Source organism: Sparus aurata, chromosome 24 (assembly GCF_900880675.1).
Source record: "Sparus aurata chromosome 24, fSpaAur1.1, whole genome shotgun sequence".
Lineage (NCBI taxonomy): Eukaryota > Metazoa > Chordata > Actinopteri > Spariformes > Sparidae > Sparus > Sparus aurata.
In genome coordinates, this window is record NC_044210.1 from 12,591,227 (window position 1) to 12,617,789 (window position 26,563).

The 26,563-nt window shown below is 41.6% G+C and overlaps 1 long non-coding RNA gene across 1 annotated transcript in view; it reads left to right on the plus strand.

The window, feature by feature from the left end:
* LOC115577140 (uncharacterized) overlaps window positions 1-24,459 on the plus strand; it is a 50,667-nt gene extending 26,208 nt beyond the window's left edge. The window contains exon 3 of the long non-coding RNA XR_003983032.1: window positions 24,356-24,459. This is a non-coding gene — a long non-coding RNA (uncharacterized LOC115577140). The remainder of the gene's footprint in view (window positions 1-24,355) is intronic.
* Window positions 24,460-26,563: the final 2,104 nt, after the last annotated feature.

Here is a 26,563-nt window from a genome sequence, read left to right on the forward strand (position 1 = left end):
GCGCTGGTGAGGGTCCGGGCTGGCAGGGATGTTGTCTTTGATGTGTGCTGGAGAACCAGTTTCTCAAAGCACTTCATCGGCGTACTGCAGGATTAAGAGTAACATCTAACGAGCGCTTGATTACATTTCCGACGCCGTGCCCAAACAGCCCATTTTCGGATAATTAACGATCCCAGAAAATAAAATTTAAAAAAAAACCAAAACAAACCCTACAAAGAGCATCTCAAAGACGAAGCCAAATGTGTTGAAAAGTTGTTGAGCTCCATGAAAGCCAACGTTCCACCAGAAACACAGACGCGACCACAAACAAAGCAATTTTTTGTCTATTCTCTTGACTAAGCTTGTTGACAGGATTTGGCTGTCACGTTTGCATTACTGTCTCACGTCCCTCTGCCTGCTTTCCCACCAGCCGGGCGTTCACGGAGGCGGCTGCCCGTCCGCCAGCGAAAACCTGCCCGGCCTATTTGTGCATAGAGTACCCGAGAGTGATGAGCCAGGACGGTTGAATATAGCCACAGAAACCAGTCTTCTTCGCTGCCAAATGGGAAATCCCAGAGCGAGCGGCGGCCTGTCAGCTCCATCAACGGCGGATAATCCCAGAGAAGAGACGGCATTTTTATTGGCCTGTGTCTCGCTCCAGCGCCGTGACCACCAGTCTAATAAGTCAGTGATGCCTCCGTCTTTCTCCCTTTCCATCGCTTTCTCTGTATTTGACGCCTTCTTTTACTTACAGCGCTGGCTTTTTTTTTTTTTTTTTAATCTTTTCCGACCTCAGGTAGACAAAGGAGCTCCCTCTGAACAGAAGTTTCTTTGTCCGGGCAGGTGGCAGACAGAAAACATTGACCTAGAGCATATTACTCCCCTGGTGTCCCATTGTTCTGGTTTTAAATGAGACATCCTCACACGCTGGGATCCAGTGAATATTTACAGAGTCGTATATAATAATCTATATAATACAGGCACAACTCAATATCATCAATCTGTGTTATCAAACCGACTTTTTCCTGCCTCAGCCTACTTTATTTCATTCCTCCTCTGTTTGCTTGCTTATTCAGCTATGGGTTTCACATGCAGGTGGAGGAGGCTGCAGCAATAAGGAAGAGAAGAATAGAAGAATGTGTTTTTTTTTTTACCATTGATTGATTGTTGTAGACGACTGACTCATCTACAGGAACTCAGCTTAATACTTCATATACTGGCCTGCCTTGTGTAAGCCAAGTGAGACAACGGAGGCCGACTTCGGAGAGTTCTCTTCATCAGAGCCTTTTTTTTCTCCTCCGTCTCAATCACTGTCTGTCTGTGCGACCGGCTGACCAACGGTGTTGAAACACGCCCGCGCCAGATGTGATGTGCAGCCAACTCGGAAAAACCGTAACTGTCAAGTTGTCATCGACCCTCGACGCTGCAGCGAGAGCAGTTTCTCTTGGCTTTTTTCTTTTTTTGTCATCAGCTGGATATGTGTTAGTGGGGCTTTTTTTATGAATCTTAATTATCTTTGTTTTGATTATTTCTGCTGGTGTATCGTCAGCCATGTTATGAAGGATTCTAATGAGCAATTATCTTTGAAGAATACCAATTAAGTCTCTACATGACGATTAAATAACAGTCAGGAAAGAGTATTTTCTTGTATCCAACTCAATTTGGTGCCGTTAAATTGCATTAGTTGATGTTAGATTTTAGTAATTAATATAATAATAGTATATAGAAAATGGTGTATAACTTATATGATTGAGTCAAAGCATTTACTTGCCATCTGTGTGTGGTCTGCTCGCTCTTGCACCTTACAATGGTCTCAAAATCTTCCGTAAAAAAGCACAAACATGCCTGATTTTTTTCCAAATGAGCAACAGAATGAACTTCTTAATTCTTAACAGCTGTTACCTTCACTCACAGCTAATGCTGAATAATTAGCCAGTCGGTTAGAAGCTCAAGCACACGCGGCAAAGTACCTGGAATAGCAGCGATCTCCGCCGCACACTTCCAAATCTCATTACAAGAACAGAATCAATTTGAACGTGGCAGGGAAGTGTCTGGAAGCAATAATAAACCCAATGAAAAACCTGCAGTGGGGAAAATATTGAAATACAGTTCCGGTTTAATTGCTTCATATTTCATGGAATCATCAGCCCGGATTAAAAAAAATCCAGCAGGACAGTTTGTTAGCGGTGCAAGCCTAAATATCTGGTTACATATGCACACGGTTTTGTGGAATTGCAATGAAAATGATACTTTTTTTAGCCAAGTGTCACAGTACTTTAGGTGTGATTGCCAGCAAGAATTTTTTATATAATTGTGGCAACGTACACAGTGGCATCCATTTCAATTTCAGATTTCTGCCTCAAAGTTACGGCTGCTGTAGGGCAGACAGAGAGAGGGATTTTAAGGTTTTCTTAACAATATAGTAATAAATACATCAAGGGTTAGTCTGGACGAAGGTCCGGCAACAATGACTGACCAATCAAAAGTCCCACCACCCGTAGTTACTGTTGCTAGGTCGGACAACCCCGACAATAAGAAAAATGGCGACACCAGTACTGTTATGGCTAACTCCTCTAGCTATGACATTAGCTAGCAGTTATATGTTAGCTAGCTAATAAGGTTGCGTTTTGCAAACAGTAGACCTAAGATTTGATTTTATACAATTTGATTTGTCCGTGAAGATCCTGGCATGAATATAATGAGACATTTCACACTGTAATGTCACCTTAAAAGAACATTAGTTTTCAGTTTTGGAGAACAAAATGCCTTCCACGTGGTTGGGCTAACGAGCTACAGTTCCCTTAGCAACATCTTTTTATACAGCACATATATAAGTTTGACAGGAAACAGGAAGGTTGACCTGGTCTATCACCAAGTGTGCTCAACTGTCACGGAGCACAAAGTGAACGTCGGCTGTAAAATTGCGTCAGAGGGAACTTGCCCGTATCTCGCCCCCTGCTGGCACCGCAACTTCACCCAAACATGCACTTTTTGCGAGATCGGAGGATCTATTACAAGCTCCGATCAAGAAAGGCATAGATCTGCCTATTCTGTCTTTACAGCACGCCTGTGAAAAACATCACAAACAGAAACGCTATTTTACCCACCAAGCTGGAAACCGTCTCCCTCCTATTTCATCCGGTGCTGTCTTAATGGATTTTTAATAGGTATTTCAGAGGATCCAAGAAAGGTTGTACTGGTCTTGCTTGAGTCGCGGTGAACAGATGGCAGGAAGAAAAAAAAATGTGGGGAAATCAAAGCGTTTATTGATCCAGCAGCTTAATTAAACAAGACTGAGTGTCAGTGCTTGGACTGCACAGTGACTGAACCTGCCTGCATCTGGTATGAACCCAACCAGACAGAGAGAACAGAAAAGGCACCAATGCATGAGGAACCGGGAGATAATACAGCCTTTTGTAGAGCGCGTATAAACACACACATCGCTGTACACACAGGCTTCAGGTCTCTGCAGAGCTATAGGCACAGGAAAGTAGTTGCAGACGGAGAAGTGAAGGTGTAGGAGGAGCACAACAAACAATGGCTATACAAGCCCCCAGAGGACTGTGGGATATCTCTTTGCAAAATAGGTACTGTGAGCCTGCTGCGGTTTTCTCACTTGTGGGTCGCTTCGGCGTTCCTTGTTGTCGTGCATGGTGATTTTCAGAGTTTTGACAAGGAGTCGGCACTCAAAGGGGACGCGAGAGTCCAGCCAAACACGCACCGTACCGTCAAGAAAAGGAGCTGTCATTCCCGACCACTCAGCTTCTCAATACGAAATATGTTAATAACATGTTGTTGAAGCCACACACACACACATACGCCAACACACACCTGAGCAGGGCCAATATTGAGCCCGGGCTCTATTCCGGGAGGGGCTGTCGGAGAGAGACTGATGGAGGCTGGCAGACAGGCGTTTAGGGAGGAGTCCGTCTGTTCCACGGTGTGGCAGAGCCAGCCACCATCCATCTCCATTATACACATCCACATGCCACTGGGCAGGGAACAAGTCCTCTGAGAATGACCAGAGGAGGGGGAGGCGGGGATGGGTGCAGAGGAGGAGGGAGGGAGTGTCTGTCAAACTCCTGTTATGCTGTTGTTCCCGGCTCCTGCTCCTCCTCAGCTTATACATGTCGCGCATGTGTAAACCAGCGGCGGGGAAAAAAGGAGCAGTCAGCGGGCGGACATGATTTGAATCCATTCTCCGTGGCAGGCCTCCGCGCGCCGTGTCCTCCCTGTATCAACACTTTTTATTGATTTCTTTATTTGATCAAATTTAGACTAGACACATTCTATTTATTCATTATTTAGTAGCTTATCCAGGCTCGGGCCCAGGTGACTTCAGCCAAATTGACAGCTCAAAAAAAAGAAAAGAAAAAGGAGAGCAGCTTCAGGTTAAATGCCTCACTGAGAGCCAGACTATCTGACTTTTAAAAGATGCAGTGACACGTTTTCCTTGAACAAATTAAAACTGAAATTTGTAAGCACAAGAAACACCCCTGCTCAACCCTAAACCACACTTATTCATGTATCTTTGTTAGTTAAATAAGAAAGTAGGCAACAAAATCACCAGAATATGTTGGTAAAGTATCTGCAAAACTACAGATAAGCTTGTTTAGGGTCAATTTTCTATTCTGTGGTTAGGTTCAGGCAAACAAACCACTTGGTTATGATTTGGGAAACATCATGATTTGGCTTAAAATACCGTCCCCACTAACACAGCTGAAAATGGCTCAACTTTCCGTGAAAAATGTACTATTTTTGTCGCCCCAAACCCGGCTAGAAAATGTTCAAAGTCCCTCAAAACAACCGGTTCTTTCGCCATAAACAAAGCTGGAGATGGCTCGACTTCCCATGAAAAATATTCCAGATTTGGTCTCAACAAACGCAGCTGGAAAAGTCGCCAAGCATCCCTTAAAAACACCCAATTGCGTCGCTACAAATACGACTGGAGATGGCCCGACTTCCCATGACAAAAAAATCCTCTTATGGTCCTCTTATGGTCTCAACAAATACGGATGGAAGTGTCCCGAGGTCTCCTTGAAAACGCCAAGTTCCGGTAGCAGACACATAATTGGTGATGGCCTGACTTCTTGTGAAAAACATCTTGTTTTGGTCTCCACAAACACAGCTGTAAAATGTCCTGGTGTCTCCTTATAAATATCCAGTGGTGTCACTCTCAAAACGCTGCGATGCTGACCTGAACCGCAGCCATATCACCTGTAACTCCACCAACATCCCCTCGACTTCCCAATGTGAAAGCCTGTTAATAAAGTTTCATAAAGTTTTGATTTTAAAAACTTCATAGCTAAGTTTAAGGAAAAAATGTGGTTATGGTTTAATCATCACGTTAGTTTGGCAAATTTATAATTGCCGAACATTTTAGCGATTTGAAGTTATAACAAGGTAATTAAAAGTGATGTTGAGGGGAAATAAATGTATGGACTGACCAGCTGGACAACATTGCCATGGCTAAAAAACCAACATTGACAAGTTGGTTGGAATCAGGATGCAAAAAGTGGCCTGCTGTGCCAAAGTCATACACTATCCCAGCCTCCTAATGAAGACATTGTGCAGTGATATAACAATGTCACTCTACCTCCACCTTTCCTATCGACACAACAGGTTTTTCTTGTGAGGACATGTCTTCCTGAGGCATGTCAGGGTCAATAATGGGAAATGTTTGCCAATTAGGTGCCATTCTGGTCAAGTGTCATGGATATTGTCCTGAAATGAGGTGAAGACACCATTAAAAGCTTCCCGAAATGCAAGGGAAACTTTAATATGCAATTACAGTAAACAACAAAAAATATGTTATGCTTAAGTAACATTCACAGAATGTAACTTGTACAAAAAATAAGACAAAGACTGTAATACCGGAAAAAAAAATTATATTCTACTTTTGCCCAAAGCACACAGACACAGAAAAGACTGCCTAGAAAGAGCGATGTGTGACAAAATCAAAAATGACCACTGGAGATGGATCACTGCGCCAGCAGGAGGGCCCATTGTTATCACAATAGCAACAGAATATATAAAAAAAATCCTTTCAATCTGTCTGCAACAGGTACCTCCAAAAAAAAAAAAAAAAATCACATTTCCCTCCAGCTATTTTCCTGACAATCTGAAGGATGGATGGATGAGGGGGGGTTACTTATGATCTGTAAAGGGCCAAATGATTTAGAAGACATGAATAAGCTCCGACATAAATGGCTGGCTAGAAATATGGTTGCCATGAGAACAGCAGCCAGAAGCCTGCCCTGATGTGGGAATTATCAATCACATTAATCAAGTTTAACTGAACAAGACTTCACATGGAAGACGCTCTGTCAAGTGTCCTCGTCTCGAAGCTCCATTAAGCTAGTTACTGTTGCTACGTCTGCAAAGTTTTCTGCTCCCGCGTTGCACATTCGCAGTTTACGATAATGACTGTGGCAAATTTAGCTCAGTACTTTTGATCCTCTTCGTAGACCGAGTCTAGATTCTGTATAGCCACCATCAATTTTAATAGCTAAAATTACACCCGTCGCTAGGAGATTTGATTGTCGCTAACAACTCAGAGGTGTTGTATGTAAGAATCGTCCACTTTTCAGATTCATATTCTGTCTGAAAAGGTGCCAGCATATGAAAAGAAAAACTGCTGCTTACTGTAGCTATGCACTGCAGGGAGCAGTCGTATTAGCTGACTCTGAGCTCAGAGCTTCAGGTAGGGACTTGTTGGTGTTGTTTACTATCAGACTATCACCTATTGAGGTACAAACTGTATAGGGGCTAGCTGGATTTCATGCTAATTTCAATAGATATCTCTGCAACACAATACAAAGACATCTGCAATATAACGTCATACATTTTTTCACATTCTGCTGAAAATTCCAGTTGATTTTTTTGAATGTTTTCAACTTGAATTCGTACATTTTGCAACTTTGAGCCAACATTTGCTCCATCAGGTGATTGAAACCTGACTTTAATGTTATCAGCCGAGTCATTTTTGAAGAAAACCAACCAGTCTTCTAACTTTGCATTTAAGTGGATGTGCTAGTTATTTTTAACACATGTAACCCCGAAGACGGATGTAGTTAGTTCATGTCACGCTCCTCGCCCTTGGACGTAACAGTTGTTTGGGCTGCAACAAGCCAGTGAGCTAGTTAGCCGTAAATGCTAACAAATGCATCCGAAGTCTAAGCAGATTAACACCCTGTTAAATCCATTTCTTAGGCTGTTGCTTGTTTTTAAAAGGGCTTTAAAAAGCCTCAGCTATAATTGGAGGGCTTTTAGCTAAAGGTCATTTTTCTCCTCTATCTTTCTTAATCCTGCCATCTCTTATTCTCTCCTTTCTCCTCCTTGCAGATTAGAACAGTACGAGAGATAGATTTCCCCTCAGACGCAGGTGAAGAGGGTCTGGTGTTAAAAATGGAGGCACGCCAGCTGGTGTGTAATCACTGTTTTAACCTCCCTCTCAGTCATTAATCAAAGTCAACATACTATGGCGCGAGATCTCCCAACCCCGTCCACTCCACACAGGCTCGCCCTTATACGAGGGCTGCCAACCAGGAGGTCTGAGACAGGCAGCTAATCGGGGAAGGCCTACAGTCAAAAAGCTGCTTACTTGGATAAAGAGTATTTATTCAAATATGTAGTGATTTAAAAAGTCAGTAGGTATTAACTTAAATGTGTTTGAAGCACCGAGCCTAGCCAGAGGCTGGACCCACACCTGTCGTTGAAATTCAGCAGTGGATACAGCCCAAGGCCACCGCACATCACACCGAGCTGAGGGTTGTTGCCTTGTTTGTTTAGATCCATGTATTTGCTCTTGAAGTATCCGTAGCCAAGAATGAAGCCAACTCCTCAAACAATCAGTTTTGTCTCCGTCGTCAGTCAATACACAGCTTTTTTGATTTGAGGGTTTTATCTTTAATCCTGCCGTACAGGCGTTAAGAAAAAAAAAAGAGGGGAAAAAGAAAGCTTGTGTCAAACTTCAAGGTGAAATCAGAGATAATTGGCATCCAAAGTTAGTTTTCCTATTCAGGGTATGATAGCAACTGTCTCCTAGAAACACCTTCATATACTTGCTTGTTATTTGTTCAGAGCTTGTTTGCAGCGGAGGCGGTGCTGTGATTTTTCACGACACGGACAACAAGGTCGGTAACTGATTATAAAGGTTAAAGGAAACACGTTGTCATGCAGTGTGCAATGAGCAGATATGAGCGGTTCGCAACTTATATTTTCATGTATAGTAGGCGGTGTGTTAATATTTGGAATTTGCTACATCTCAGGTGGTTCAGAAGAGGGAGAATGCAATAAGGAGTGGATCATCGGCATCACTCTTTGGCTGTTGTAGGCTTTAGCGCGGGCATTGAAGCTCCTCACTGGTAAAATGATGTGTTTTCCTATTGCTGTTCAATTGCATTTTATTTTCAAATAGTGGCATTTTTGACAGATAAAAAGAATAAGAAAGCATCCAAAATTCCAGTTCTTCACTGTTTAGGACTGTATATTTTACTGAAATGGATCTCCTAGACATTTGGGAATAAGAGAGAATAAGAGTCACAACTGAAAAACCCAGAAGCCCAGATCTGCGAGTTGCCAAAACATCATGAACACTTGTTTGTCTGCTATTTTCTTTGCTGATTGTCGCAACAAGGAGGTGTTAAAAGCTCTGTCATCACTGCCTATTTTCTCCAACTGCAATCTCGCATCTCATCTCTCTTCTGTGTGTATCCCAATATTTAAGCCAATACACAGATTTGATTGGCTGAGTAGCGCCATGAGTAATTAGCAATGCATTCAATGGGTCTGGTTGTATCCTGTCACGCTCTGTAATAATTCTCAATAATTGGTAATGAATTCATTAAAACGGGCAGCACTACAGTCCATCAGGGCAACTGCGACATGTTGTGTTTTCATTTCTCACAACAATTCAACTTAACCGGTCTTCTCCTGAAGTTTAACATCAACATTTGACATAAAAGAAAACTTCAGCTGAGCGAAAGTAGAGATAAGACGGTAGTAGCAATGTTTTCAACTTGTCAAGTAGTCATTTTTCAGTTCAACAAGGGGGTTGGCGCTCCCCCTGAGTTCCCCTCAAATCGCCTACTGTTCATGTGTTTCCTCATTAGGTTGATAAGATTCTAATCTAGGCGGCATTACAGTTCCATCAAAACTGATTTTATTTTCACAGGGAGATCAGGTTGACTGTAAATACAGAGTGGGCACAATTTCAGGCTTGGCAGGGCTCAATGGAAAATGTTTTAATTACCTAAAATTAAGAGTTAGGGGCACCTGAAAGCCAAAAAATCATCTTAAAAAATCTATAAACAAAGAGTTAAGTCATCACTACTAAGTTGTGGGTGTGCTTGTTTGCTAATTAGTGTATTAACTTATTTATCATCTCTTTATTCTACATTGTTGTTGGCCAGAGGTCTTTTTTTAAATGACAGGCCAAGCAGCGTAGCTTTCCGCTTGTCTTTTGTCAGCTTATCTTCTTTGAATGTCCAGTCATTGTGGATTTAAGTCTCATGAGCCTCGTGGTGGTACAAAGCTGATCTTAAGGCACCGTGAATGCATAATGAATTCGGGGTTAAAGTTAAGCACGGACCAGCGTCACGGGAAGGACGATGCAAATTTAAACCACATAGGCCCACAGCAAGTCCAAAAAAGAGTCCAGAAATAATGAGTTTGGTTTGTATAATTGGCGAGACACATGGCTGCTGTTCCTGGAATTATGTTTATTTAGGATTTTCAGCTGCGGATTATCAACCCGTATTAAGAGGCTCACGATGTTTGGGGCAGCATTTGTAATACCGGAGTCTGCTCTTGTTTGTGGCTGTGAGCGTTGGCACAGTCTGAAACAAATGTACAAAGTGTCACCGGAGATATTCCACTCTGTGCTCGCGCTGACTTTCCATCTCTGCTCCACAAGACCCATTTCCTCCTCAGTCATGTCCGATTTACATCATAATTCACTTCTATATTAAAACCTGAAAGTTATTAGCCGCTTTAAATCCGGAGGATCTCGGTTCAAGAACCTGCGACCCCCACAAAAGCCCGGGATTGATGCTGCTCCGTGTAATTCAGTTTGGCTCCCGAGTCATCACTTATGATTTATTTTCATTAGGCAAGGCGTCGCTGTTGTGCAATTCACTTCCCCGCTATAAACAGACTGCAAGACAAGCTGCAGCTCCATAAAACACCATCTTCTTGAGTAGCGACTGAGGTTGGGGGGGGGGGAGGAAGTGCAGCTAACAGGCGTCGGTTGTTGTCCTCGCTTCCTCCGAGCCCCCCTCACTCCTTTCTGAGGGTTGTAAAGTATGAAGTGCATTAGTGAGATAACACCTCTATTACTTTTAACAATATTGCTGCTCCTCGGTGACAACCCGCTGTTGGTTGTTAGTCACACTTATCAAGTCGAGGGAAGCGCAACTTCAAAAGGCGCTCAGATCTGAGCCAAGCAGTCAGCCATTAGAGAAGAAACAACATATTAGCCTTGCTGTGTTTGATGGCTCCCTCGTCCAACTTAGGCTGACAGTGTGAAATTAGACTAAACTGATTTGGAACAGACCTTGGAAGTTCAACCTCAGGACAGCAGCTTTGGTGTTCTTTTCTTTTTTTTTATTTTCATGCATCCCGCTCTATTGAGAGTGTTTGTTCTGACTGCAGCATTGCTTCCATCGTAAATAGCAGCTCCAAGCCCTGCATGTGGTTGAACACCATGTAACACTGAGTAATACAGTTTTTATGTAGTTTATAGTTCTATATTTTAACGCCCAGTTGTTTTATTTGCTTGGTTTTGGGATCATAAAGGTGACAAAAGGAGGTCTTGATTGATTAAAAGACAAAACGCTAAAAACCACAAATTTTTTTCCTTTTCCATTTTTACACAAAAATGACTGAATAAGCACAAAATGGACGATTGCCTCGTTTCCCGTCCCCGCAAGATGTGTTTTATTTTCAGTTTTTTTCATCAGCATCACAAAACATGCAAGCAGCATGGGGACAAGTGACACCTTTGAAAAATGATTGGGCGCCGGATGGAAAAGTAAGTCCATCCAACACAATTTGGACCACGTTCTCACTCCCAACTCATCAAATTTGGCGGTTTTGGACGGTGTACCGACCCCTGCAGCACCACTTTGGGACATTAAGGGCTCTGGTTCCAGTTAGGCTTTCAAAAGAAAGGCTCAGCAGTAAAATCGGCAGCAAAAGCAAAAAAGATTTCAGAAAACACAATGACATTTCACAAAAAATAAACAATTAAATGCAGTGTTTACTGTAATGTCATTGTGTTTTGGGCGGAACTGTTGCGTTTTCCCAAAAGCTTTTTGTGTTTTGACCCTCATTTTTCATAAATAGTGTGGTATTTATTTTGTGAACAAGTGGGAACTTTTTGAACGAAACAACTTTAAAACTAAAAAAAGTTCGCAACAAAATATCTGGTAATCCTTTAGAAATAAAGCGTGGGGACAATAGTTTTGATAGAGTGACATGTTTTGAATTTTGGAATGATATGTACATTGTCGTCGCAGTTCTTTTTTCCACCTGTTTACACTCTTTATGCTAAGCTAAGCTAATTGGCTGCTGGTTGTAGCTTCATATTTAACATACAGACGTGAGTTTGGTATCAATCTTCACGTCTAACTCTAGAAAAGAAAGCGATGAAGCATTTTCCCAAATCGAATCCTTTTAGCGACAGGTGTATTTAATGATGCAACATAAAACTATTTTATACATTAGATTCTTACCTAATTAAAATGGAAATAGAAGCCCGTTTTTCTCCGATGTTCTCAGATTTAACAGAGGTAAACAAACCTGAAACAGCATCAGGCTGTATCTGTAATTTAACCGTTTAGATTTAGATGCGCCGCGTTGCAGTCGTATAAGAACAGACGCGTTTACCATATGGTGCCGGGTGATGGAAGTCAGAGTTTGCCTTTTTCCAAATGAGTGATGACAACAAAATGGTAAGCAACGCTCCCCTGCATCCAAAAAATAAAAGTAAAAAAACACCCCCCCGCACCTACATGCTCTCCTGCTGATGCTCATTACGGATTTCTGGCATCTCAAGTCACTACAGACCTCCAGGGAAATAACAGAGGAGGCCGAGGAAAATGTGCCGCACTCAAAGTCACTCAGCAAAACATTGCCACACGAAATAAAATCAACCGTGTCTCAGAACAGAACAGGGATATCATGCGCATTTCAGTCATAACACTTTTTTTTTTCGAGGTTTTTCAATAGAGCTTGGATTTTATGTTCGCTTTTGTCCGATTTTCAACCTAATATCCATGAAAGGGACCTGGTGATACTGTACGTCATCAGACAATCCCGTCCTGGACAGCTCTCTCTGTATCACTGCATCCAGCTGCGGCCGTCCACAAACATGAAAATACTGTAAAGCGGCGAGGGGGAAGGTTTGGGATGAGATAAGTTTGTTTGCTCCTCTCTGCCTTTGAGGAGCCCGAGGGAGGAGTGCACCACAGTTCATTCAGCTATCAGAGCAGCGAAGGGCATTTCGGACATCAAAACAGCTTATTTAGACTCAGCCCGTCCGTCTGACCAGGCTGCATAACAATTAGTGGAAGCAGAGAACTCCATTATTTATTCATTATTATTTGGCTATGACTAAGACTTTAAATAAGACATTTATTAATCATCATCTTTTTTTCTCCATTTTGAATCAACAAATCTCCTGATGGGACCACAACTAACATCAGAAATACACTGTACAAAGAAAATCTGCAATTTTACCATTTCTTTCCTGTTTATTTTCCTTTTATTTCCTCCTGTTTTTACCAAATATAACAAAGAATCAATACCATTTTTAAAAGACAGATTGTAAATTGACACATCTAATGTGGAAACTGTCATTTTACTTACATTTTCCTGTTTATTTTACAGGTTTTCCCTGTTTTTTTTTTTTTTTTTTTAATATGCGATACAATACATTTACAAAAATAGACTGAATTTACATATTTAATGTGAAATAACGTGACAAATCTGTATCCGTGCATAACCGATCAATAAGATACATAAATATATCAATAGAATAAAAAAAAACATGAATTTACATACCTAATGTGAGATTACAAGGAAAAATCTTTCATTTTGAATATGCAATACATTTCCATTTATTTTACAACTAACACTGAATTATTAAGGCTCTGGTAAAAATACATTATTCAGTTTTTTGATACACTTTAAAAAGAAATCTAGAATTTTGCCCAATTTTTTCCTGTTTATTTCACATATTTTTCCTGTATTGTCAAAAATACATGAAATGGCAAACATAACAGCAACTCTGGAGTTCAGGTGGTTCTTCATTTTCAGTATTTGGTTGCAACAAAACCTCTCGGGCCACAGAAATGTTCACTGGCATGCACCAGTTTTAATGATGTGTCGAGGAGTCCGGCTCCATTCATGTTCAAGTGCAAACTGTACATTAAATACCATTTTATAACGGCACAAGCAAGAATTTCTTTGGCTCTGACGGGCAGGGCTTCTGAAGAAATAGTCTCTTCTGCAGCTGAACGTCTGCGTCTGTAGCCGGAGGGGACTTTTGTGAAGTGACAAAGGAGTGGCTGGCCGGGGTCAGGTGCCATTATTGTATATTTGTGTGAAATTGCTACATCAATGAGGGCAGCTAGGTTGGGAGTGGAGAGGCTTATTTAATGGGTTCCAGCATTTCTGATATTCAGGGGAGTTTTTTTTTTTTTTTTCCTTGCTTCTTCTGATATTGAGTCGAGGGATAAAAACAGACGGTGCTGGTTTGATTTGAGTCTGCAGGTAACTCAGTTTATATTTCAGATATCCATTGATTTCTTCTGTGAAAGTTATCTGGGTCAATTCGGTCCAGATGGGGAGGAAAATCCGTGATGTTCAGACCAGTTTTACTAACCTAGAAGAGACGCTTTGTGATCATAAAGGTCAAGACTTACTCTAGCTGCACAGCCTCAACTTCAGACTCAAGTTTCTCGCAAACATTGCTGGAAACATTTTAAAGAGTTTTTTCTTTTTCCGGCAGAACAACTCAAACCGACACAGACTCGATCCTGCTAATAAGTATTATCTGTGTAGCCCGATATAGCTCATTCCTCCGTGCCATAATGCTCCATTGTTGTCCAAAAGCACTGTAATTCATTATGAGGAATTTTCCATTACAACATACCAGACATAGACGCTTGAGCGGCAAATGCAATTTAGTCCACAGCTGAAAATAGTCCCCCACAAAGGAGCGATTTTGGGCTAAAACCATCTTTAGTGGAAAACAAGTGGGCTTGGTGCTGAGAGCCACACACAGGATAAGGAAGTCAGAGTACAGAGAGGCAGACTAAAGTGTTGTCAGTCAGTGAGATAAGAATATAATTACACCAGCCTCAAAAAGTATTTTAGCACACACGTCTTGCTCTGTATCTAAACTATATGCCGGTATAAGTCCCAATAATTGCAAAAAAGAAAGAAGTTTTGTACGTATGCTTGGTATTATTATGTTTAATTTCTGGAAAATGCAAATGCAAGTCGTTATCCGTCAAATATTCGTCAAGTACTGACACTTTGGGTTAGTGGCCGACCCGACCTACAATCCCCAAGTGTGCGCAGTTGCCCCACAGGGATTATTTTAAAGCCCCATTCATTCGTTAGTCACTTGGACACTAAATCAAGGTCAGTTAGGCTCCAGGTTAAAAACATCCTCAAGAGACCGTCAGTATCTTTAGAATGTTTCACGGCAAATCATACAAAAGTTAAGATATGGCGGTACTCGAGGAAAAGTCAGAGGATCATCACCGTCACTCGGCTTCATTCTGTGGGCATCGTATAAACACCTGCACACAATTTCAATGGCATTCTGTCGAAAGGTTGTTGAGATATTTGAAGAACGGTGGCGTTCTAGACGTAGTTTGGTGCTCAATGGTGACATTGATTTTGAAAGTGTTGAAGAAGTTCTCATACTGGCAAATAAATGTGTCTGAAAAGCAGAAATCCTGTTTCCATTTAGAAAATGTAACAGGTCATTCCACTCAGGAAAATACCAGTCGGCTTGCAGACATTAGAAGCATGTATTTCTTTTGTGCATGAACCTGTTTATTGTGTGAATAGTCCTTGATTTCTACACCAGATGAAGTGAAGAACCTTTGATAAAGCCTTTCAATTTGTGTCTTCTTTTACTTCTGACACTATAAAAAATACATCCTTGTGTAAAATCTGTGCCCGTTCACTGGATGTATTGTGCAGAAAGAACATTCATTGTTCTCTTACTGAACCTTAACACCATTTAAAGTTCTTAAGATCTCACATTTCCTTTTATAAATCCCCTCGAGGACGCCATTATCCTCGTCTCAGTGACTGATTGATCCTATTTCCTGATTAAAGCCACTCTCCCAAAATCATTCAAGGACTCACACCCGCTTCGGTAGATGACTTAACAAGGGACACTTCCATAAAAAATAAAAAAAAAAAACCTCTGAATGAGACACCGGAGTTCACGTTTTGAATTGTTTGCTGCCGGCGTTACCCCTCGGCCTTGTGGGTAAAGAACTTCTGAGTGGAGCTGGCCAAGATTGCTCTCCGTCCAAGTCCTTTGGCGATGTCTATTATACCGGTTTCATCAGGTCAGGAATCCTCTTCTCGAGATCAAAACAATCTTTGAAGTCTAAGATAGTCTTTTGATGTTACAAAGAAATCTGGATGACCGTTGGTTAACCACTCAGGTCTTTAAAACCAGTGGTTAGGGGAAAAAAAACACTCAAGCACGGTTGTCGGGGTACAAAGTACATCTCTCTTTGTAGCTTCTTGTTTCATGGAAACATGTCAAGAAGCTGTCATTTCGAACTGAACTCAATAAAAAAAAGGCAGAGAGGTGGAGAGCTATTCTCAGGAAATCACTTGAAATCATCAACGAACAAATTACCTGTCATCAAAGTCGCTGCATCTTTGTGATGGGTTAATTAAAATCAGATGAATCAGATATCACTAATGTTGCACTTGATCTTGTATGAATGTAACTTTGATCCACTCAAGCAAATGTTCAGCTTTTCTTTTTTTTTTTTTTCTCCAATGCTTGAAAGTGGATTTTTATTTCTTTTCAACACTGTTCTGATCTTGAGTTTATATTCCCATGCTGTGTATTTAAAACGAAGTGGTGGAAAAAACTGAATCTAACGCAAAATGCGGACGTCAATGTTGAATTAAGTATAAAAATACATTTTGAGTCACTTTTAAATTAATGTTTTGAATGTAAACCCGCATAAAACACTTTTATCTTTCTTTTCATCTCAAAGTACTGCTCCCCTGTGTCTCCTTTCATGTCTCCGACCGATGGTGAAATAATCACGGTGTTTGTATTTTAAGACAACATGCTGGTTTGAAAAGAGCGCTCTCGAGCTGGAGCTATACTTATGAACGCATCGTGATGTAAAATCGATCATTCGGACTTCATCAGCGCCACCCCCGCGGGGAGAGTCCAGGTAGAAAATAGTCCTCATCTTAATTCACCCTCCAAAGAAAGCCATGATTGTGGAGAGACATCAGACTGGAACTCACTTCTGAAGCATGTATGAGTGGAGCCAGTAATGAGTAGCTATCAGCGCCGCTCAGCCTGACACTGTATTTACGCGCCGTAACCTCGCGCGACCTTTCAAAATAAATCCACCATCGACAGAAAATAGCTGGGATTTCACAGAACAGACTGCCACATTTTTTATTCTATTTTCTCAATTACAGGAGAGGGTGAGTGGCGCGAGAGGACAAGAGAGTAATGATCAAACACGGGCACAGATGCATTCAACTTCCTGAGCCTTTTCAACTCATTTGTCCTCTCTCTCGCTGTCGGCCGCAACGTGGCTCAAAGCAGCAGAGTCTGGATCCAAAAGCAAAGGTCGTAAAAGCACAAAGAAGTACTCGCTCAAGGAGATCAGGCTAAAAATAATCAAATCTTGCATGGAGTCTGGTCTGAGGAACTTTCATGACATTGAAGAGTTTAACAAGGACAAAAACAAAGAGTCATTTGATAAGAATATATTTCAAAGACGGCCATTGGCAACTGAAATGACACTGGATAGGAGGGAAATCTGGACGTATTTCACAGCAAAACAGCATATTTCATAACCAATTAGCCTCCGTTAGCCAACAACTAATGTAAGCATTCAACCACTTTATAGCTTACAACATTGTTCAGTGGTGTTACATGATTCAAAAGGAAAGTTGGAATTAATTCTAAAATATTAACGCACATCTGGGGCACTTTCATTCAAACATTGGAGTGAAATGTGCGTAATCCAACAGAAATATTAGCTAGGAAGTGGTTTAATGCTAATGTAAACTTACGGGTCATCAGATATGTTTATCTACCTTGAAATACAATAATTATATGGCTTTCAACTGGGAACAAGGCAGCATTACATTATCCAAGTATTTTTCATGTTTTCCATCCTGAGCGTGACGCCAAATGAAAATGGCCGCTTCATAAACATGGTCTTCTGATTTAAGAAGGTAGATGTCGATTGTGCCTCTAGCTAGCTAATTAAACTAATGAATTCCATAGTTTCCTTGTAGAATACATAGAAATAAGGAAAGCTTGTAAGTCGGGGGAGAAAAACAAGACTACATCATGTTTAATTGTAATATCATGTTTAGCTTACCTGCCTAGCTTAAGTACTTGTCTGTGTTTCCAAATTTACATTTACATTTAGGCATTTAGCAGATGCTTTTGTCCAAAGTGACTTACAATAAGTACAATTAATGTGTTTTGCATTATTTTTTTTTAAAAAAAGGGCTTTTAGGAGGAGGACCAACTCATATTTTTTCCGATGCTACCTTTAGAAAGCAAGTAGGCGTTGTAACCTATCGGTCATGGTGTGCTCCTTGTCTTGAAACAAACACTTGCTACTTCAGGTGGTAAGCTAGTTAGCTGGACATGCTAATGTTTGCACTTTTATTTAATGCAGATAAACACACTGTTTAACACCTTCCTTAAACTTTTTGCCCGTTTTATTGGTTTTGGAATATTTGGAGGGTCTTCAACTTCTAAAATAAATATAAAACTTCTTCCTCAGATGTATGTTTTTGGGTGCATCTCCCTTTAGATGCTTTCACCCTCTACCCTGAATGTTTGCTGCTTCAAGATTTTTTTTCATCCAACTTACCTCTGGCTGAGCAAAAAGTATCTACAGTGACCATTTTAATGAGGGACGCAACGGTTGACGAGGAGAAAATTCATGCATTTCTCGGGCTCAGATCTCGGGGTACTTACTCACGTAATTCATATACTTAGCAGCTGGACATTCACAGAGGCCACAAAGTCACAAATGTGCATCTGAATAAAACATGCATCATAAAATCAGATAACAGGGACTTTTCTAAACCTCATGGGCCCACATAAAAGTTATACATCACTGATAAACAAAATTAATTGCCCTCTCTCTTTCCCGGAGTTAATTGCCTTTGGGCGTTTCATTCTACAGCTTAGCGCCGTGTTTGTTTTTAAATTATTTATTCATATAGCAAATTATCATTCTTTACGCTCTCTCTCTCACTCCCATTTTCGCTCTCCAGCTCTCTCAATTTTCCTCGCAGTCAAATCCAGAGGTCCAAGGTGAGCAGCGGTAGAAATTTTCTGTCATGAATAAACCATTTCATGCCTTCTTTCAACATCACTATTAAGCAATTTACTGTTTGAATCAGCACGGCTAATATGCCCCGGCATACCACCTAGGGAAATATATTATATATTACCGCGGGAAATGTGTTTTACAGTCACCTGATGGTCAAGTTGAAACACACACTCCCTCATCTGGACTAGGAGTCACATCATGTGTACACAGTTATGTTAAAATATCTCGAACTTTAAAGGGCATCAACAACGGTAAAAACGAAAATGTTCAACAGTACTGACATTTATTTTATTTAGGCCACAGAGGTGCTTTTTATTCATTCCCTGCTCTACAACCAGCAGGATGCAGGGTGTCTATATTTTATTGAGGATCTCTTTGACAGTACTGTCTTTTACTCAATATCAAATGAATGCAGAGACAAGCTTTTTATTCCTGACACGCTTCGGCGATACATACAGCTGTCTGAATAAAATGACAACATATCAGAATTTACACCAAGAACTGGGCCCAGTTTTTACTGTAATTCTATCAGATAGCTTCAGCAGTGAGAGTGATTGTTCTTAAAAATACATTTACTGATGAGATGTGATTGCTCGAGACATAATTGCCAAAGTAAATTGATTTTATTGGTGCCTGAAGAATAGCCAGTTTAGAGAGTTTTGGCAGACTTCCAAATATCGACTGACAGGGCTTTATAGCACCTTTTACATGATATCAGAAATGCATGTTTTTAAATTGAGTCGAAGCAAAATGTGTACTGTAATGGATGTGTTGGCAGCCCGTTAAAATAGACTTAAATAGCCTTTCAACGTTGGTAGAAATCACCCAGTGGTTTCACGCTGACAGAGGACCACAACCCCTCAACATTTGCAAGCATGAAAACAGTTTTTGACGCAGCATGAAACCACTGGATATTTTTTTACACGGATGAACACCAGTTCAACATTTGTAGGCAGGAAACCACTGGATTTGTAAGCATGAAACCACTGGATGTTTTATGACACAGCATTTCAACATTTGTAAGCGTGACACCACTGGATTTACTTTTCATTTGGGACCGAGGCATTCCAACATTGAAAAGTGTGAAATCGCTGGATATGTTTTTGACAAGGGGTCACGCCCTTCCACTGGATTTGTCAGCGTGAAACCACTGGATGTTATATGAAGTGGGACTGCAGCCTTTCCACATTTGTAAGTGTGAAACCATGGAATATTTTTCAGGAGGCCTCAGGACAATTTTCAGCCGTGTTTGTGGCGATTAAAAAATGTGTTTCAAACCAAAATGTGATCTTTTCTGAGCCTTGACCAAGTGTTTTTTTTGTGCCTAAACCAAACCAGACCATAAGCACAGCTCTGAGATCAACACAACTGAAATTGAACAGAAAGAAATTAAAAGTTTCAAAGTGTCTCTGGTTTGCAGAAAGTGCGCTGCTAATATTTATTCTGGTTATGCTAATGTAGGTTTTCAAATTGAAAGTCTAAGCAAAATGCATGGCATAATTGATATCTCCCTGAAATTCTGCTTCGATCAATGAACTACCCATCACTGAACAGTGCAGCAATAAATCTCCTTCTCAGAATTCAACCATGTCAGTCGGGGATTAGGTTTTTTTTTTTTTTTTTCCTGCACATTCTTTGCCTCCAAATGCTACAGTATCACAAAAACAACAACAGTAGAAACAACAAAAACAGATATACAGAAGCCAAACACTGCCATCCATCTCCATTTACTGATATGGCTTCTCTCTCTTTCTCCCCAGCTCAGCGAGTGCAGGCTGAGTATCTGCCTTTATTTTCTAGCAAAGCTCAGTTTACCCTTTGTTTTTCACTCAGCAGACTTTTTTTATATTGGCTGCATGAGACTTGATATATGCTTCAAGAAGAGGAGGTAACACGAGGACAGCCACAGAGGTATAAACTGTACATTCGGGGTGATTCATGAAGATGTTGGAGTCAGATGTCTGTCGCACGTTTGAAACCTCTCATACATTACACGCTGTCTACCAAATCTGCCTAGCAACAATTTAACACGCACATTACAAGCTGCATTCCTGACAAAAGCCTCCTCCATCCTCCACCTGCATCACTTGTGCTCAATGCACCCTGGAGGGCTGTATTGTCTATGTTAATTCACGCTGGCAGATTATCATAATGCTCCCCGAGTGTTAGTTAACATGTTGCTGTGGATTTCGTGCTGTTACGCTGAATTCCCGCCGCGGGGAGTGTATCCAAAGCTGAATCATGCCGACAGACCAAACTGTGACTGCATTCGCTTTGTGAAATGCGATCCTGATGAGCCGCAGCTGAAAGCTAAAACACCGGCTCACGGTTTGACCGAGGGTGTATTTTTTTTGTTTGTCTCTATAAAACTTGAACCAGTGAATCTTAAATCAAACAATAAAAAAGGTTTGTTACCACAAAACAGTCCCTCATTACTGTTTCATTATGACTTTACTTCCCGTTGCACACAGCCCAAGGTGGTGATTCCCAACCTTTATCACCCATAAATACAGCAAATTAAGCAATCTTTAAAACCTTTAGAGGGATAATTATCTTGTATTCTACAGGGGAAAAAGATTAACATCAGTAATAAATATCAGCATTTATCTTTTGACACCTCAGAGAGGTCCCAACTGAGTCGAAGCCAAAAAATGGTTGTGTTTTTTTTACCAAAATTAACCCTAACCCTTTGTTATTAACCATTTTAGTGTTCACTTATCTTCTCCAGTGGTTCAAGGCACCCAACTGGAGAATCAGCGCCACCAACTGTTTATACCGATGACCCAAAACCTAATAACTGCATAACTGTAGGGGATAGACTTGCATATATTTTGTTTTTATCCTTTTGGATTCACAGACCATAAGACAAAGGGGGGTTTGATGAAGGTAGGTGTCCAGTTGCATTATGGGGATTGTAGGAGCTTGAGCCATACGAGAGACCTAAAATCTAAAAAGCTTTTGATCATCCTTTTTTCAGACCATAGGAAAAAATTACCATATTAGTCGACGGCAAACGCAGTTTATTACATATTTAAATGTGCTGTTCAGCGGCGACATCTAGTGGCCGTAGTAATTCTTACAGCAGCAAAGGTGGAAGAGCAACAGGTCTGCATAGGGAGGAGGTTGGGTAAGGATGACTGGGTCACACAAGGACAGGATTTTTATCAAGGAGACTGTATTGGCATTAAAAGTGCCGACCTCTAAACTATTGTTGACACCTCATTTGACCGGTTAGGAGCGCATATGCCCTCCCTGTGGCCTGCAACAGCCAATGGAAGGTTTCATGGAGAGGAGACCGGACTTTAAAACCTTACACTTGAAAATAATTGATGCATTTTCTCTTTGAATGGGCTGTTTTTCCAACCATGTACTTGTCTTTGACTATCTCAAGTGCACAAAAGTTAGTATAAACACGGAAATAAAGAACTATATTGAGCGTAATGCTCGTTTTATAATGTTCTGCCACATTTAAATCACAGCTCAGGCTTTTTAATACCTTTTACATCATTGTAAAATAGTTTGAAGAATAGTAGTCATACTTCAGACTTGATGCTACGACCACTGCTCAGCAAGATTTTCACCAGATGTAAAGTCACACCGAGAAGCTTCTAACTGAACACACAGAGACGAGCACAGATCAGCTGTGAATCAAAACAAAAAAACGAGCCAAGTTAAATGTTGAAACCATCCGACCAGGACGTGAGACATCTGCATCACGGCTTACCTCACACACACGAGCATACAAACAATCACAGCACTAAAACATCTCCCCCGCACAGCGCACCCCGCTGATGTCCGTGACTCAAAGTGATTAATGGCTGCTCATCGTACCTCGCGCTCACCTGCGTTCAGCCGGTTGATTGATGCGCCTGTATGCCTGACAGATGGACAGATGTGGCGCGGGGGAAGCACCCAGGCAGAGAGCGGCACCTCGGTCGCGCCGCCGTCAGCAGCCACTTCCTACTTAGTGAGGAAATTATGAGAAGGAGAGAAAAAGTAATGACTTTGAGCTGGTTGAAACAGCAACTGGTTGACATGTAGTGGAAATATCAGAGCGAATACGTCAAGCAAAAGCGACAGGTGACCAGGTTTACGTGCCCTCTGAGGGCATGTTTTTCTCTCTGAAGCTTTGTGAGAGAAAAGGCACTGCCTCGGGGCTTCCTGGTGGCTCAGTTGGATACAGTGTTTGCTTCACAAGTGCGACACGCCAGGTTTCTAACGCTGGTTTACCGGGACCAGGGGAAGATGAGATAATAAAGCAGTCTGCACAGGCAGGCTAAGAAATCCAACAAAGAGCAGGCAGGTAGCTGCATTCTGAAGTACAAACTGAGGTCAAAGCGTTGAAGACGAGAGCGCTTTAGAACAGGAGTGAGGCTACAATCTTAACAGGATACTGAGGAAAGCTATTTAAAGATGAAGAAGCATGTTGAAGGTCAGGTGACAGGCAGGGCAGGTAAACATACCCGGGCTCCTCGAGTGAACAGAGGAGGGTGACTCCCAATTCAATATCACAGCATATCACTCCATAATGAAGACAAGTCTTCAGCATGTACACCACATGCTGTACCTGCTCAGAGCTGCAGTAAAATAATAAAGGATGGCAATGAGACGGCTCAAGAAAGATCTTGTGAAACAAAAAGATAGCACTAAATCTTTGGAAAAACACAAAAATCTTTCTGTGTGAATTTTCAGCTGAAGTGTCATGCAGTGTGATTCTGCTGTGTTAAGGTGAACTTACAACACAAACACTTCAACAAACAAATTCAAGCCTGCATTTCCTGTGATTCCCATGAGTTTCCTCGTTATCTTTGGTGCATTGTCACAACCCGACTGGTAATGAGGACATTTTGGAGTAAGAAAATATACATGTACAGTCACTTTATAATAAAGTGGTGGTGTTTGTTGGAGATGATATTTGTGCCCTTTTTAAAAAAGCATTTTCAAGCCATAAAAAGCAGGCAACTTGCTCTTTAAACCCTGAATCCCTCTCATCGTTTGACTCATCTCTGCACTCAGCTGAAATACAAGTGTCATACAATGAATGTCAAGGTCATGCAATTACCTCTGATATCCCGCCAAATTCTGTTCGTACACAACCCAATCGGCAGGATACATTTTAGAGAAAATCTTTTCTGCTAAACCACAGATCAGCTCAAGCTGTATTTTTCCGTCATGTTGAAACGTTTGTTGAGGTTCAAGTTTCTAGTTCTCTCTCGTCACAACGCTGTGCTTATGCTCCGGTTAGGTTTAGGCACAAACACCACTTGGTTAGGGTTAGGGAAACGTCATGCTCTGGCCTAAAAAGTCTGTTTTGTCGCCACAATCACGGCCGGAAATATCTTGAAGTCTCCTTCAAAACATCTGCTTCTGTCTCGATGAATGTGTCTGGAGATGGCGGACTTCCTGTCAAAAATATCCACTTTTGATCACCACAAACACAGCTGGAAATGTCCCGAAGCCTCCCTCTAAACATCTGCTTCTGTCTCCACAAACACAGCTGGAGATGTCCCGAAGCCTCCTTCTAAACATCTGCTTCTGTCTCCACAAACACAGCTGGAGATGTCCCGAAGCCTCCTTCTAAACATCTGCTTCTGTCTCCACAAACACAGCTGGAAATGTCCCGAAGCCTCCTTCTAAACATCTGCTTCTGTCTCCACAAACACAGCTGGAAATGTCCCGAAGCCTCCTTCTAAACATCTGCTTCTGTCTCCACAAACACAGCTGGAGATGTCCCGAAGCCTCCTTCTAAACATCTGCTTCTGTCTCCACAAACACAGCTGGAGATGTCTTGAGATCTACTTGAAAACACCCGGTTCTGTCGCCACAAACGGAGCCGACTTCCCATGAAAAACATCTGGTTTTGGTCGCCACAACCACTGTTGGGTAAGACCTTAAGTCACTTTCAAAACATCTGCTTCTGTCTCCACAAACACAGCTGGAAATGTCCCGAAGCCTCCTTCTAAACATCTGCTTCTGTCTCCACAAACACAGCTGGGAAATGTCCCAAAGCCTCCTTCAAAACATCTGCTTCTGTCTCCACAAACACAGCTGGAAATGTCCCGAAGCCTCCTTCAAAACATCTGCTTCTGTCTCCACAAACACAGCTGGAAATGTCTTGAGGTCTCCTTAAAAACATCCTCTGGTGCCAAATCCTGCAATGCCGTTTGGCCACCACTCGTATGCCAGGTACTGTACAAATGTCAAACTTGGATGTGGTTGGATCTGTGGTGTACAGAAACGTTAACTGCCAACATTATATCTTTGTGGGAAGGCTGATAATAAAATACATCTAACATAGGGGTTAAAAGACTCGCAACAGATTTGTTGATTTTGGGGTTGGCGCGCTAACTAAACAGTCTGCCTGAGTTTTCTATGGTTACTGACACCGAGGACGTCAAAGATCAGATTTTATTCACGATCTAGTCCCGTCATGTCTTTTGTTACTCACTGTTGATGCTGCCTACTAAGTCCAGAACCCTCCTGAAACATAGACTTGTTTAATCCATTATGCATCCGCTCATTAAAATGCATCTAAAACTTAAGAAGGCATCTCATTCAGCCTTAACAAAAGAAATGCATCTGGTAAGGTTTTCCAATTTACACCACATCATCACATTAACACCGCTCAAAGAAAAAAGGTGTAACATCGCGAAAAAAATAAACCTCAAGCCAATATGGAAATAATTCTTATTTAGTGGTATGCAACACCTCCTCTCTACCATCCGTCCCATCCACTAAAGCTCAGTGTGCGGTATGAGACAGAAGCACAGGGAGAGACTCTCTATTCTGGGCCGGCGCTGCTGAAGCGAGCACGGCGGTTTTCTGCAGGAGCGGCAGACAGAGCCATAAATCATATGTCTGCTAATGGCAGCTCCAAATGAGCCCTCTCATCAGACAAGACAAGTGCCTTGCTTTGTGTGCGACTTCAGGCTCCACTGTAACATCTGTGCGCTCTCAGGCAACTGTGCATGAGATGTGCGTCGCCCTTGTATTCATTAGGAATTGTCTACTGAGCCCTAACAGTTCAATTTAGCGTAATTTGGAGCGTATCTGGAAAGCCGGCTGTGACAAACAATCAAGAGCAGAGCGTTCGCATTCTGAAATGTGAGAAATATGAGGGAGGAAAAACTTTTCCTCTTGATGGTCACGACACCTGTTCGCACTTTAGTCACACGTGTTCGTCAATCTCCAAAATACGTGACAGCGGTCGAATGTCCACGCACTCTCGCCTTCTCGTGAGATGTTTATAAAATAGTAATGTTTTCATACAATAACCACAAAGATTTTCTAGCCCTTACTCCTACAGGGCCATAAAAAATGAAAACTGTTTAATTTTATAGTGACCCGACCCAGTGGGAGCGAGGGCGAGGGGCTTTCAAGTGCGCTCGTTGCCAAGATGAGGATAATCCAGCGGCTGACGCGACACCCGACACTGAAAACCATAAATTAAAAGTCATAGTGTATTTCTGCAAGCCTGCGAACCCATGACACAATTTGATGTCTAACCCCGGAGAGGGTCAGTGTCTCTTTTTTTGAGTGCCAAAACCAATGAATGTTGGGCTTTTGTTCCATTTGGCAAGCGTATAATGGAGTTTGAGAGGGGTATGCTGGTGCTGTATGGAGATAGGGACAGAATGGAGGAGAATGTAATTACTATACCTGTCTATGCAACAATGGGTAACCACCTTTGTCGCCCCTCACTCCACTTGAAGAAGCCAGACAGCCAAGTGCTGTCGGACCGCGGGAGCACAAAAGCCGCCCTTGCTGCGACTCCCCAAATCAGTGTCTTGCACTTCTTGTGCTCAGACAAGAGAGAAAGGATCAGTCACAGTCCTCTTTAAAAAGATGATTGGTGTCTGGAATGTATGTTTTCTTATTTATTTCACTGCTTTGCATTTAAAAAGAATCAAATTTGTAAAGGAGAACCGGTCTGCTTTCTTGTTTTTCTCCTTTCCTTCAGTGGAAAAGTTCTGAAAGTTAAAACG